This window comes from Canis lupus, chromosome 10 (assembly GCF_011100685.1).
Source record: "Canis lupus familiaris isolate Mischka breed German Shepherd chromosome 10, alternate assembly UU_Cfam_GSD_1.0, whole genome shotgun sequence".
Taxonomy (NCBI): Eukaryota; Metazoa; Chordata; class Mammalia; order Carnivora; family Canidae; genus Canis; species Canis lupus.
The window spans coordinates 44,833,244-44,849,445 of record NC_049231.1 but is presented as its reverse complement, the minus strand read 5'-3'; the positions used below and the strand labels follow the sequence as shown (position 1 = coordinate 44,849,445).

General features: G+C 45.7%; 1 protein-coding gene and 1 pseudogene across 1 annotated transcript in view; both read right to left on the bottom strand.

The window, feature by feature from the left end:
* Positions 1–16,202, bottom strand: part of CRACDL (CRACD like) — a 176,100-nt gene that overhangs the window by 68,061 nt on the left and 91,837 nt on the right. The gene's annotated exons all lie outside the window — the stretch shown is intronic.
* Positions 529–16,116, bottom strand: LOC100685430 (annotated as a pseudogene).

Here is a 16,202-nt window from a genome sequence, read left to right as displayed (position 1 = left end):
CAATTTACTTAATGGGTGATCCTTGGCATAGAGAGAGCCTACAGTAATTGAAAAAATAAAAACAAAAACAAATCCCAGCAAATCCTGAAGAAGAGAGAGAATCTGATTTCCAGAGTTACCATATTATTAGATTCACATATCCAGTTTTTTAATCTATCCCTTAAAAAAGACATAAAGCATAGGTACCAGACAAAGACTTTAAAACAAGTGACTTAAAGATACTCAACTAAAGAAAGATGTGGAGAGGGCAGTCTGGGTGGGTGGCTCAGCAGTTTAGCGCCGCCTTCAGCCCAGGGCCTGATCCTGGAGACCTGGGATCGAGTCCCACATCAGGCTCCCTGCGTGGAGCCTGCTTCTCCCTCTGCCTGTGTCTCTGTCTCTCTCTCTCCTGTTTCTCATGAATGAATAAATAAAAAGCCTTTAAAAAAAAAGAGAAAGATGTGGAGAAAGTCAATTAAACAATGTATGAACAAAATGGACATATCAATAAAGGAGAAAACATAAAAAGAAAGATAAATTCTGGAGCTGAGAAGTATAGTGACTGAAAGAGTCACTAGAGGGATTCAAAGGCAGATTTCAGCAGGCAGAAGAAAGAATTAGAAACTTTGAAGATAAGTCAACAGAAATAACTGAGTCTGAGGAACAAAAAAAGAAAAGATTGAAGTAAAGTGAACAGAGCATAAGAGTACCACCAAATAGACAAATATATGCATTGTGCGAGTCCCAGAAAAAGGAGAGGGAAAAAGAAGCAGAGAGATTATCTAAAGATAGAGACTCCAAAGTCCCCAAATTTCATGAAAGACATGAATATATAAACATCCAAGGAGGTAATGAACTCCAAGTAGGATGAACTCAAAAATACCCACATTCACATACATTATAATTAAACTGTTGAAGGCCGAAGACAAAAAGAATCATGAAAGCAGGAAGAGAGAAGTAAGTCATCACATGCTAGAGATTCTCCACAAAGCAGATTTCTCTCAGAAACTCTAGAGGGCAGAAGGCAGTGGGCTGATAAAGTCAGAGCGCTAAAAGGAAAAAATGTCAACCAAGAACCTTGTATGTGGCAAAACTGTCCTTCAAAAGGGAAGGATAAGCTATCTCCAGATAAACAAAATCTGAGTTTATTGCCACCAGACCTGCCCTGCAAGAAATACTTGTTCAAGGGTGTCCTGCAGGTTGAATGAAAGGGCACTAGACAGTAATCTGAAGCCATATGAAGAAACACCTTAGTAAATGTACACACATGGGTGCATGGGTTTGTAATTCTATTTTTTGTTTTCTAGATGATTTAAGAGACTAATATCTTTTCTTGGCAGATAAAATTTGTTTCATTGAATGATCGATCTATGTAACTGCCAAGGCCACTATGTAGAGACAGAAGAGGCGGAGCTTTAACTCTTGGCCTCCTTCTCCTTGGACAGAGTCACAATTTCCTCCTTCCTGGTCTGGAGCCACTCTAGGCACTTACTTACATGCTTTCTTGGACTTAGACCTGCAGGCGTCGGCCTGGTCAGCCAGAAGGTTCTTGTGAGCCTTATCTGACTTCAGCTTACGGATGTGTTCCATGAGAATCTGTTTATTTTTCAACATGCTACCTTTACTTTCAGGTATAGGTTGTGATACATGTGGTGGTCAATCTTCCTAGATTCACAGTATCCTCTGAGCAGCCAGCACAGAATTCTCATCCTCCTCATCCAGGTTACCTTCTTGGTCATCTGAGTGCTGTCAGTACTCTTTCACTTCTCTATGCCCATATGCCTGCCTTTCCTATGGGGCCAAAATGTTTCTCTGCCATTCAGCCCAGGAATGGATAGTCACACGCTCCCAGATGATCAGCCCATCTTTAATCAGCTTCCAGAATTGCTGGTGGGAGTTGGCATTGGCAATTACATTGGTCTCATGGAGATCTAACCAGACCTTCTTTTTGCCATAATGGAGGACACCAGAGGCAAGCCTCTTCTAAAGCCTGAACGTACTTATAGCAGTGGCCACAGTGGTGAAAAAGAACTCGAGGCTAACACATTACTAATTTATTTTTATTTTCATTTTTCTAAGAGAAATAACCTACTTCTTTATTCTTTAAATCCTTTTTATTTTAAGCAGACTTCCACACTCAACCTGGGGGTCAAGCTTGTGACCTTGAAATCAAGAGTCCCATGCTCTACTGACTGAGTCAGCCAGGTACCCCTGCTTTTTAAAAAAGCAATGAGGGGGATCCCTGGGTGGCTCAGTGGTTTGGCACCTGCCTTTGGCCCAGGGAGTGACCTTGGAGTCCCGGGATTGAGTCCCGCATCACGCTCCCTGCATGGAGCCTGCTTCTCCCTCTGCCTGTGTCTCCATCTCTCTCTCAGTCTCTCTCTGTGTCTCTTATGAATAAATAAATAAACTCTTTTTAAAAAGTGAAAAAAAATAATAAAAAAGCAATGAGTAGTCTAAGAGCCAGCAGTGTTGTAGCTTTGGTTTGTAACTCTGCATTTTGTTTTCTACACTATATAAGAGACTGATGTATTTTTAAAGATTATTAGTTTATTTTTTGGACACACAATGTATAAAGATGTTATTCTGTGACATCAACAACTGAAATGAATGGAGACAGACATGTAAGAGGACTGGGGTGTTACTGAAGTTAAGATGGTATAAATTCAAATTAAAGTGTTAGGATGTTAAGTGTTATTCCCATGGGAACCACAAGGAATATAGCTATGGAGTAAGTACAAAAGGAAAGGAGAAAGGAACTGAAACATTTCACTACCAAAAAATCAACTAAACACAAAAGAAATGCATGAAATTAGAGATAAAATAAATCTATAAGGTTTAGAAAAAATAGCAAAATGACAGAAGAAAGTTTTTCCTTATCAGTCTTAAAAGGAAGCCAATTCTGAAATAAGCTACAACATGATGAACCTTGAGGACATTATGCTAAGTGAAATAAACCAATCATGAAAAGACAAATGCTGTATGATTCTACTACTTAGAAGAATCAAAATCATAGAGACATAAAGTAGAATGGTGGTTTGCAGGGGCTAGGGGAAGCCATAATAGGGAGTGACTGCTTAATGGGAATAGACTTTCTGTTTTGCAAGATGAAAAGCATTCTGGAGATGGAAAGTGGGGATGGTTGCATGACAATAAAAATGTACTTAATCCCACTGAACTGTACCCTTAAAAATGGTTACGATGATTTTCTGTGGTGTGTATTTTATAACAAGAAAAAATGAAAAAAGTGCACACAAAAACTTGCACACCAATGTTCATAGCAGCATTACTTATAATAAAAAAAGTAGAAATAACCTATATGTTCATGAATTGATGACCAAATTAAAAATGTGGTATAGGGGCACCTGGGTGGCTCAGTGGTTGAGCATCTGCCTTGGGCTCAGGGCATGATCCCAGGGTCTTGGGATGGAGTTCCACTGCCTACATCTCTGCCTCTCTCTCTGTGTCTCTCATGAATAAATACATAAAACATCTTTTTAAAAATGTGGTATATACATACAATGGACTATTATTCAGCCATATAAAGGAATGAAGTATTATTCATGCTGCAACATGGATCAACCTTGAACACACTATGCTAGGTGAAAGAAGCCAACACAAAAGACTATAACCTCTACGAAATATCCAGAATAGGCAAATCCCTAGAGATGGAAAGTAGATTAGCATTTGCCTAGGGCTGGGGAATGGGGTGCTGAGGGAAGAGAAGTGGAGTGGAAAGTGACTGCTAATGGGCACAAGGTTCCTTTTGGGTGAGATGAGTATGTTCTAAAATTAGATTATGCTCACAGTTGCACAACTCTATAAATACCCTAAAACCTGTAGACAGTGCATTTTAAACAGGTGAAGTTTATGGTACATGGATTATATGTCAGTACAGCTTCTGGGGGAAAAAAGTGTTACCAGAAAAAAAAAGGGTAAAATAAAGAGCTTTTCAGAAAAGGTGACATGAAATGTTTGTCTCCAGCAATCCCAAACTAAAACAAATATTAAAGGAAGAAGGATATGATCTCAGATGGAAGCTTTGGAGATGTGGGTAGGAATGGAGAACAATATACATGTAGGTAAATCTAAGCGTGGACAAGAAGGGTAGGCGGCCTGGATTTCAGCCAGAGGCCCTGTGCACAAATGGCATAAATGTGTGCCCTGACTCTACTTTCCCTTCCCACAATGTTCCATTTCCTTCCAGCCTGGGGCCTTTGCAGATGCTGTTCCCTCTGCTTGAACATGCTCTTCCCTGCCCTCATGCCCTCCTTTTTCTTATTAACTCCTACTTATCCTCAATTCTGCTTCCTCAAGAAGACTGATATGCCCCTTCAGGATGACCCAGGACTTCCCACAACATACCTGTTCATGGCACTTGCCAATTTTAATCATATCTGTGTTTGCATGATTCTCTGATCCAGTTCTGCTTTGTAGATTTAAACCTGCTTACAATCCCTATACATTTAATCAATTTTTCCTTTTTGTGGGGAAAAAGACAAAAATAAATTGTGACTTAACTATTGTTCTCTAGTGAGTCACACCAGAATCTGCCTGTACCTTTTTTAGAAAAATAAATTTCACATTACTGAGGCAAATGCAATGTGTAATGCTCGCAAAGTTCCTGTGAGAAATCTCTCTTCAAAAATTGTGGCAACTTAGTGATTCACGATAGATATTATTATCCTCCAGAGCAGAGGACTTGACCACTGTACCCACCCCAAAGTGACAGGGGTGTCAAGGCTGGAATCATCACAGCCATTTCTCTGACACCTAGATGTGTGTGTGCAAAACCTTCTTTGTCTAACTGTCAGAAAGGACAAAGAGGAGAAAGAGATCCACTTTGACATTTGGGAGAAAAGAAAGCCAAGAGGCCTTATAAGCAAAGGGCTGAAACCAGAGAACTCAGATACTGAGTCACAGTGCTTTGACTAGAACAAAAGGGAAGAATGAAGGAACATACTGGGTGGTCAGTTTTGAAGCTTCCAGTATCCTGTAATTGTTTATCTTATGAAAAAATAAAATTAAGCTTGGCCTAGAGAAGCAAGTCATCCTGTATCGAAACATGAAGACTAACTCCTTGAGGATAGAGAATGTGCACCAGCATGGTACTGCCATACAAGGTGCTCAGAAATGTTGATGAGTGGATGAATGGATGCATGAACCAAAGGCACTTATAACACTTGCTAGCCAAAAGAATCACCTCCTGATAAAAATGAAACAGCATCCACTACTCAGTCAATTCCCAAGGCCACTTAGCTAAACTATGTCACGTTTCTTCAGCCTGAGTTCTGCTTGCCCACTATCTTCCTTTAGACATGACTTAGGGACACCCATGCAGAGCTAAAGTTCAATGGCCCTCAGGAGTGAAGGAATACCAGTGCAGAGGACCTTCCTGCTCCAGATGCCTTGCTCCCATCGTCAGGCTTCCCTTTGGCTATGGCCTGCTCAAGAACAGTGAGGGATTCCACAAAGAATGGGGCTGTGGGCCACAATTCACTGGGCTGTTTCTTTGCAAAGATATGATGAGTTTCGTTCATACAAACTCAATCATCCACGAGATAAACAGCACAGTTTGTAAGCGAGTCAACAAGTATCTTATGGAAGATCACCAACACCATTTCTGAAATTTACGTAACAGTTGATTTCTTGGTATTCCGAATCCTTGTAAATGGGTGACTTGATCTGCTACTTAGCTGGAAATGCATACAGCGCAGTGTATATACATAGACACCCACATGTGAACCTGTGCTCACACATGAAGCCTAAGCCTACATGAATACTCCTCAATAAAACTTATGTCTCAGACTGTGATGCACGACAGCTCCTGCAGGAGGAACCCGTTTTTACACAACCAGAAGTGGAGGTTTTCATATGAGATTTGAGGAACATTAGTTTAGACATTCTCAGGTTATTCAACTAAAAAAAATTATATTAGAGACTTTAACAAAACTATTACTTCAAAAATAGGTAGGCATAAGAGCTTCAAACTTTGCAACCTTAATTTAGATATTGTATTTGCATAATTCTTGGGAAAATAGGATATAAATTCACTCTAATGCTGGGGATATCTTGCCAAGAGGGTATGTAACTTAGAAACTTTTCCATCTTGGAGAGAGAGCTGTGCCCTGTGCTGACTGCTGCACATACACCTGACAAATGGGCCACTGGAACCCAGGGCACAGAGAAGCTTTACCAGGGCTGGGCCATATTTAATGTCATCAGTTTACTGAGATGATAAACTCTCCATTTTTAAAAGATTTTATTTATTTGAGAAAGGCAGAGAAAGAGAGAGAGCACATGAGTGCACAGGAGCAGGGGTAGGGGCAGAGGGAGAGGGAGAAGCAGGCTCCTCACTGAGCAGGGAGCCCAACACAGGCTGGCCCCAGGACCCTGGGATCATGACCTGAGCCAAAGGCAGCCAGTTAACTGACTGAGACACTTGGGCAGCCCCGTAAACTCCCTTTTCAAATGCATGTATATCAAAAAGTAAGAACGTGAAGAAAGCTCTCACAGCTTAATTTATCTAGGATGTTACATATGTGATTGGCATTTCTGCAGCACGGCAGATGCAGAGCTGAGATTTTTTTCCTTTTAGTAGGAAGTCATGCTCCAAGGGCTATTAATAAGGAGACATAACACCACCCCTCATTCTGGCCCACTCAAAATAGGCAGACTCAGGCACTGAGGTTGAGTAATTATCAGTAAAAAGATTTTTATGAAATAAGAACAATGATGAGGACTTCCACGGACAGGGCTTTACACAGTACAAAGGAACCCTAAAATGCTGGGCTACTGTCCCATTGTAACAAAAGCAGAGAGGGAGGCTCAGCCAGGTGGACCATCTGCCCCCAAGCCCCCAAGCATCCCCCACATTGCCAAGATGTGTGCAGCTGAAGGGGCACCATCTACATGCCAACACCGTCCAACCAGCCCAAGTGATGTGCAGAGGTGACAATCACCTGGATGGACAGGGGCTGCCTTACTGGAAATCTTTCCATCTGGTGAATGAGACATGCGACTCTTTTATCCTGATCAAATGAATTTAAGTCATGCCACTGCTCTACTTCCCTGTGTACCCCCGTGACAGGTCAAACGCACTGAGAACTGCACACCTTCAGAGGATGAGGGCAGCGGGGCAGCGGGGCATCTGCCACAGCTCAGTCTGTAAGCCCCTGGTGCTGGGTCTTTGAGCACAGCAATAATTCTAATTTCACTCTGAGCTCTGCTTTCTTCCCGTCACCCAAAGTGTACACACTGTGCCATGTGGACCCAAGCTTCAGGCGTGGCACATTAAGAGTAAAATGCTCTGTATTGGGACACCTGGGTGGCTCAGTGATTGAGCATCTGCCTTTGGCTCAGGGCGTGATCCCGGAGTCCTGGGATCAAGTTCTGAATTGGGCTCCCCACAGGGAGCCTGCTTCTCCCCTGCCAATGTCTCTGCCTCTCTCTCTGTGTCTCTCATGAATAAATAAAATCTCTAAAAAGAAAAAAATGCTCTGTGTTGCCAATCCTCTTCCCCTCTGCCTTTCTCTTCCTTTCATTCCCCCAACCCCACTTCCGCTCCCTGTTCCCCTCGCAATATATGCATGTGTCACAAAGAAATTCATTATTTTGTCCCAGAATCCACACAATCCAAGGAGATAAATTAATGTCTGTAATGAAGGAGGTCAGAAACATACTAGAAAACCTGGCAATAGATGCTGAAGGTCTATTCTTTTGCCCCAGGGGACGGCAGCTGTGGTGCACACACATGCACGCGCGCGTGCGCGCACACACACACACACACACACACACAACACACACACCTGCGTCTCTCTGTGCTCAGAAGCCCACCTTGGCTCAGGCCTGAGGCGCTGCTAAAAGGAAGCCACCCTGTGGATGCTGAGTAAGCCTCCCACACTTCCATCCTGCTGGGGACCAGCAGCAGGCAGAAGAGAGGGCCTTCCCCGTCCATCCCCCACATCCTGCAGTGGCTTAGGGCCCTTGAGATGCCACTGGGTGCTGATCCAGAGCCTTCTTCCCTATCTCCCCAAGCAGTCTCACTGGGCCTGGACACCAGGGAGTGGGGCCTCTGCCAACCACAGCCACTCCTGAGGCCCTCACAAGCCCCCAGTGCAGGTGTGAAGACCCAGCAGTAAAAGCAAAGAAACACATGCACTGCTGCTTTCTCTCCGAGTCTGGAAGGCCAGGGGTGACACTACAGGAAGTTGGTCTGGAGCTGGCACCTGCCTCCCTCTAAGTGGAGTCACTGCCAGCTTGCTAAGGATGAAAAATAACAAACCTGGGCTTTGTTTCCCTGGGGTCGCCACAGGCGGGCAAAGGACAATGACAGGATAAGGTTGCCTTTTCCATCTGGGTAGGGGCTGATCCCAGGAAGGAAATGAGAACCAATACTGAAAAAATTCCAAGCAGATTCTGAGCCTAACACAGCCAAATCCGATGCCTCCCTCTCGTTCCAGCACCAGGAACACACGGCACGGCCTGTCCCCCTTGAAGCGTGTCTGCAGAGCGAGGGGCCACCGTTGGGGACATATTCGTCTCTGCCACCCAACATGTGCTCCTTAGCTCTGCGTTTCTCTGTTCTTTGTTCTTAAAAACCCATCATGTTATCCCAGGTTCACAACAGGTTTTGTGAACTGTTTTCCAAATGCTTGTGTTACCGGGCACCGGCTCACCCCACTCCCCACTCCCTGTGTGGCAGTGACAGGACTCCCAGCGCTCCTGCTCGAGACCACACCTGGCAGGTGCACAGACCACACCACGGGGGAAATCACCTGCTTGGGGAGGCTTTCTGGCCTTTCCCCAGCACAAAGCTGGCCTCCCCAGGTGATGTCCTCTCTGACATCTGCAGCTGAGCCACTTATGAGTGACAGACACTGGCGGCAACCTAGCTTCACAACGTCGCCTGCCTTGAGTTTGTCCAATGTCTAAAGACTGCTAACCAGGATGGTCAGCAGTTTCCAGGCAACGTCTGGAGGGCTGGCAGAAGGCTCTAGAGAACAAAGTGTGATTCTGGATTATCACTGAAACCAAGCAGCAAGGGGGCAGCAACGGTGGCAGGGGTGAGACAGTGACTTCTGAAGATGTTTCTAAGAAAATCCTAGCTTGCTTTTCTGTTTTCCAAAATGCATCTATATAAAATTCTAGTCAGATGGTTCACAATTTAAACAATAAAGCATGACCCGTGTATGTGACGGTGACAAAAGAAAGCAGTGACTTGGAAAATGATCACCAAGAGCTCTGAAGGTTTTTACACATTCTCGCCTTTGTGTGCTTTCGAGGCTGAAGGCCTGCTGCCTCGAGGCCAACAGGAGTCCACTGCTCAGGGTTCAGCTTTCTCCTGGAAAAGGGACAATAGGCTGGCAGGGTCGCCTGTATCCTGTAGGTGGTTCAGGGGCCCATGCAGTAGGTTAAACTACTGAAGGGTCAGGGTTAGGGTTAGTTGGGGCTGGGGTCTCGGAGATCCCAGCTAGCAGCACTCCCCCAGAGGCCCCAGCTGGTCAAACCCAGCCAGACCCACAGCAGCAACCCACTCCTGCTCGAGGCCAGCCTCCATCAGCCTCACGGAACTCTGAGCCCATGAACCTGCCCAATCGGGGTCACGGTGCTGGATGGCTCAGGGACCAAGAGGTACCCCGAGGAGCAGGAGAGGAAGATGCGCTCCAGCCTGCTTGCACAGGCACACACACCTCTGCACCCCCTTCCAGTGTGTGCTCCATGGCACTGTTTGTACATCTTTAACCTCTGCTCAATTTCAAGAAAAATGTTCAGGAATTTTGTTTCTTTGGCTCTTTCTTTGCCCTTCTTTGCAGTGCCCAAACGACAAGGCCAGTAACACCCCTGGTGCATTCCTATTATAATGGAGTCTATAAACCCCAACAGAAAATCTTTTATGCAAGGAAATCAAAGGGTTTTGCGTCAGGCCTCTGGGCTCATTTTACTCAGAGGGAAGAGAATAAAGCAGGTCCCAGGTCCCTGATGGTTTATACTCTCATTTAATGCTCACAAATCTCTCTGAATTAAACAGGATATCTCATCTCCTTTTTACAGGTGAGAAAACAGGATCAGAGAAGTTAAGCAACCGGTCCAAGACCACTGAGCCAGGAAGTGGAAAATGTGACACTCAAATCAGTCTGTACCTCACCCAAGTGTGAGCTCTCTCCCATGAGAGCAACTGCCTCCTAAGAAGTGCAGGCCAGGAGTCGGAGTGATGGTCAAGCTATATCCTCCTGGGCCTTACACTCTGGCAGCATGGATCAATAGCCTTCAAAATCTTTTCTGATCTGGTAATAGCACTTCTAAGAAATTTGTCTTGAGATGATATGGCAGCACCTTGGGAACGTTTCAAAGGCTCGTCAGCAGGAAACTGGTTACAGTGCTGCGACACTGCTATATGAGGGAACGCTAGCTAGTCACAAACAAGATTGTGTTACATGAAAATATCGATGGACACAGGAGAATGTCCACAGTTCACTGTGCTGGGGAGAAGTGGCCTAGAGCAGCACTTCCACATGTCATCCGAAGGCTTCCACCACAGATTTTGCTTCAATCTGGGGCAGGGCCTGAGAGTCTTGTATTTCTAACAAGTCCCCGGGTGATGCCAATGATGCTGTCCATGGGCCCTCCATTGACAAACACTGTGCTATAAAAGTGTGTGCAGTAAAACCCATTATTTGTTTAAAGTCTCTGGATGCTTAAGAGGAATATGGAAGGACCACAAAAAGATGTGACCTGCAGTTATGTCTGGGCCACAGAATTATATGTATTTAAAGCTTTTCTTTTGCGCTTTTCAAGGTTTTTGCAATTTTTCTGATTGAAACTGTATGTTGGTTCATAATCAGGAGAAGTTCCGATAGTTGCTTTTGAAGACAAGGCAGGGGCTGTAAGGAGCCCAGGACTTGGGGCCTGGGATCTGGAGTTGTGAGCTTCCCACTCTGAGTCTCGGTCTCCTGACTTGGCAGCCTGAGGAGGGGGCGCTGGAGCCGGGCCACTGGGAGTGGAAGTTCCTGCCCAAGGCCAGGCACTCGCCAGGAACTTAGCTGCTTAGAACCAAGAGCTTATTTGTGAGAGGTCATTTCTGTCATTCCCAAGGCACTTTCACACTTACTCACCATGTCCTCACCTCATTTCTGTGTCAGAGCTGGAGGAGAAGCTACCATTGTGGAACCTCAGATCACCGAACAGCAATGAAGGCGAGCATCTCGGCCCAGGCTGCAAGGCACGTCCACGCGGGTTGGCCCACGGCGAGCCTCTGTCACAGGACACAGCTTCCCTTCTGGTTCCACTACCTCTCACGCCCTCTGGCAGGTCCCTCACACAGGGACCACCACACGGTGCTCTGACCTCCCCGCCCCCCCAAACTGGCCAGGGGCAGGGATGCAGAACCGAGGTCTCTGAGGGCCTCCCAGGAATCCAGCTGGGCAAGACCCCACACGACATGCCATGTAGCCTCTCTGTGCCTCTAGAGTAGCCCTCACACACTCTTGGGACTTTAAAAACATCACAACGTGCTTTTCCTCACATACCACTTGGAACATTCAGGCTGTTTAAACACCAATAGGAAAGATGGGTTCACTATTAATAAATTCTTTTCAGCCACAAAAGCAGTCAAACCAAACAATTAATGGCCCCACAGCTCAATTGAGCGTTTAAATGACTTAGAGTAGCTATTTACAAGCATCAGAAGTGAGTTAGGCAACTCCAAAATCTTCCCGTGCTTTGTGCTGTTCAGAGTTGACCTTCACAAAGAGGGAAGTGTCACGTTTGGGTCTGTTACTTGCTTACTATCCCAAAGTGGCGTTATAAAGAACCCAATGGCCATCATGAGTTACACCGATTTTAACTGAAACCAAAAACAAACAAGCAAACAAAACCCAAAACCCAACAACTACCCAGAAAGAGTAGCTGTAGATCATGTTGCCACGCTGACAATTTTTTCATGGTTCTGGCTGAACACACCTCTGTGGAAACCGCAAAATGACACCTGAGGGCAGGACCCGAGCTGAGAATTAGGAGGCTTTCTGCATAGGCTGCCAGGCACAAGTCCCTCCACCCTGAGCCACGTGGGGCTGGTCACCCTCAGCACATCCTGGCCCATCCTCCCAACTCCCAGGGATGCCAAGGTCTCTCTGCTCTGCTGAGGATGCTCCCTGCTATCTCTGACAGAGGGAAGAGGGCAAGGCCCCAGCCGACAGGGACAGCACAGGAAGGAAGAGAGCAAGCCCAGGAGAGTGAACTATTATCCTATTCATGCGACCAGCTGGCCGGCACTGGGCAGACTTTGCTTCAGGACCACGTGGCCTGAGAAGTGACACACAGACATAGATGGTTCTATGTGGGGCATCAAGAATTGCTGGAAATAACACACTGCGAAGGACTAACGGAATGGGTTTTGGCTGTGCTGACAGAAGTAAAGAGATGCAAGTATCTGCATGTATTAAAAAAAAAAAAAAAAAGAAAGAAAGAAAAGAAAAAAGCAGGAACCAGGCAGCCAAGGAAATTACACATTTGTCCCTGATGGCCTGCACTTTGGAGATCTGATTACGTAGTGGCTGCAGCTGCCAAGGATTTGTCCTCTTGGGCATGCATGACACCTTTTGTCACCACACAATGTGGCCTGCTGGTCTGTTCACTTCCCTCTAGGTTGATTCTCAGATTTCCCATCAGCCAGCTTGATCCTGGGGGACGCCACAAGCCCAAAAACTAGCTTCCTGTTTTTGAAAGCAAAAGCCCAGAATGCTCCAGTGATCTCTTTGAATTGGAGAACATTCAGGTTTGGAGTTAGATGTGAAGATTTGAGGAAACTGTAAAATTACGGAAAACAAATTCTATATCTGGGCTTGTTTGCCTTTGGTTGTTTTTTGTTTTTGTTTTGTTTTGTTTTTTAATCATGTAAATATATAGGTAATACTATTTTAATGCCTTTACAGGTCTAAAATCGCCTTGCCAGTTTAGGTATTAAAATAGTAGCTCGTTTTTAAGTTACCTTAGAAAACAGTTTATTTAGACAAGCAGTACAAATGCACCACAGAACATAAATCTGTTAAATTACTTTTCACAGTTTTCTCATCCTGTTACAAGCTGCTGATGTTCCCTACTGAGCACGGCTTTGGCCCTGAGACGGTGAGCAGAGTAAGGGCCAGGCTATGCGGGATGCAGCTTTGTGTTCACAGCACCGTGGGCTCTGTTAGAACCCAATAAACAGTCACTGACTTACATGAATGTATTGGAAGTCTAATTTTTAAGGTTGTCAACTAACCACAGTTCCTGCTTTCTGTACGACTTCATTTTTATCATCACAAGGGAAGATAAGGTGCAGTGGCAACCCTGGGTACACTCATAGCCACTCTTCGATCACTTGCCCTTGACAGACATCAATAATCAACCACAGCATCTTCCTCAGATTGTTCCCCACACAGGCCTCCAGGAAGTCACGGCAGCTGCCTGGGGGCAGCTACACTGTTGGCAGGAGTGGCAACAATCTATAGAATGGTTCTAGCTTGGCTCAACCACTAACTAGCTACTAAACCAGCTCAATGACTTGGAATGAATCATTGCCCTCTCTTGGCCTCAGTTTCAATTATGATATGAGTGGTTTGGACTCATATTGGATATCGAACAGACCATTAAATTACTTTTGAAAAATAAAGGTCTGTAAAATTGGCACAAGTTTCTTTTTCTGTGAAGATGTGCCAGTCAGCCAACACATAAAATATGTTTGAGCTGAGGACAACGTATATTGAAAATATATTTTCAACATCAAGTTCTTGATGTATGGTGGTAATACCACTCTCCTGTCTGGCCCCATCTACCTTACCTCCCGCCTGCTCCCCCACAAACTCACTTGCAGCCACACTGGAGACTCTGCACACCTGCAGGGAACCCCTGCTCTTCACCTCCCACACTCATTAGCAACTTCTACCACCACCCGGGGCCCTGGGAAATCTTTGTGCTTGCTGGGCACTGTGCATCTTTCCTTGGAGCGCCTGGCCGGTCACATCATTTCTTACACCGCTCTGCTCCCGGGCCTTGTGCTTCTCGAGGTCAGAGATGAGTTCTTTTCATCTCTATAGCCTTCAGGCCTACACATAGTAGGGGCCTGAGGTAGGTGTTCTGAAGGAGTGGGCCTCCCCACTGATGCATATAAAGTCCAAGGGCAGCATTCATCAGGTAATAAACTCGTATAGGTCTTTCACTTTGTTAACTTTCTTTGGAATGTCTAAGAAAAAAAATATTCTCAAATAGTTGATTTTATTTGAGCCATTTGGTAAGGTTCTCTGAAAAAGTGCTCCTGTGTGATTCACATGTGGGGGCTGGTGGGGTGTGACATAAATATCTTCCTATGTGGTAATCTGGAGACATCACGCTCGGAGAGCAAGGACATGGAGCAATATGAACGTACATTTGGCTGGCTATGTGAAGATACCTGATATTCCAAATTGTTGCAGCTTCTCTCTCTTTTGAAGACCTTGAAATAAGCAGTGAAGTCCCCATTTTCTGAACTATTTCCATGGAGTTGGGTGTAGTACACAGAGGTCTCACAGCATTTAGCAATTAATGACTTTTGCAGTCTCATGGGTCATAGCCAGCTTCCTCAGTCAGAATGAATTCTTTGAGGACAATACCAATAAATCTGGTTCTTTCTGTATATCCCAAGGTGCCAAGTGTGCAGCAGGTGCTTAGTCAATGCATAGTGAACACACTGCAACATATAAACCATGTAAGCCTCCTCTTGGCCAGGGTCTTCTGCAGACATGGCACCAAGCACAGTTCTAGAGTCATTATGGTAGAACTGCATACATTCTTTACTTGGCTGATGCACAGGAAAGTGACCACAGAAAGGCGGGTGTGTTGATCTGGCAAGACCTCGTGAATAAGTGAGAACACTGGGGATTTCTCAGATTCCACCTTCTAGTGAGCCAAGACCTGATGGTGATGGCAACTCACCATGTGCCAAGAATTGCTGTAAATATTTCATATACATTTACTCTTTAAATGTTGGCTGAATTGAGTACTAGGAGTGTTTTGTCCATTCCAGGCAACTGAGTTGTTAATCAAAGAAAGCGTCACCAGGTGGCAGTTGGCAAAAGCAGGAAATGCCAGCACAAGTATGGGGTGGAGGTGGGCTCCTGAGGTCCCTGCATCTGTGAGCCCACAGACCATGGGACTGCTGTTTCCGAGCACGTTTGCTGGGTGCCTGCTCCTAAGGCAGTAACAGGACTTCCAGGTCTCTGGCAGCAGATCAGGTGGTTGCACAGCTAGGAGACTCGCTTCTGTCCCCACCTAGTTTCTCTCCAAGGGCAAGGGCATTGCAGCAAGAAGCAACCCAGACTGCCTGATAGTCACTCTGGGCTCTGGAGAGCCCCCTCTCCGGAACTGTCTCTGGGAGCTACATCAGGTAACAGCCTGGCCAAATCGACACATCCACTGCCATGCAAGGGAGAGATCCGCCTGTCCCTACTGACTGCCTCTGGGGACCAGCAGCCTCAGCATCACCTAGGAGCTGGTTAGTGGGACAGACTCTCAGGCTCCACCCAGACCTATGTACTCACAACCCCCAATGGAACAAGATCCCCAGGTGATTCCTCTGCGTGTCAAAATTTGAGAATCACTGTATTAGGGTGGTTATTCCCAACTCTGGTTGCACATCACAATCACTTGGGGACGTTTTAAAGCTCCAGCCCATTTCTGGCAGTGTGACCCAGGTGTCAGTATTTTCTTAGTGATTTCAAATGTAGCCAGGGTGGAGAACCACTATCCCAGAGGTGAATCAAGACTTCTGAGAGCAGGGACACCTGGGTGGCTCAGTGCTTGAGCATCTGCCTTCAGCTTAGGTTGTAATCCCAGGGTCTTGGGATCAAGTCCTGCATCGATCTCCCTGCAGGGAGCCTGCTTCTCCCTCTGCCTATGTCTCTGCCTCTTTCTCATGAGTAAATAAATAAAATCTAAAAAAAAAAAAAAAAAAAGACCTCTTAATGCAGCCCTCATGTCATTAGGTGAGCCTGCAGGTGAGACACACAACCCCTGTGTAAGGACACAGTACTCTCCCACAAGGACAAGGAACTGCTCCAAGTCTAGTTCTTGCACCATCCAGGCAATTGAAGTGTTCACGGCCTCCAGCGTAGCCTGGTCCATGGCCTTGTGGTGGGAGTTGGGCACACGGCATCACTAGTTGGGGGAAGAGGGCTCTTCACATTGGTCCAGCCCTCTTCTGAGGTGCC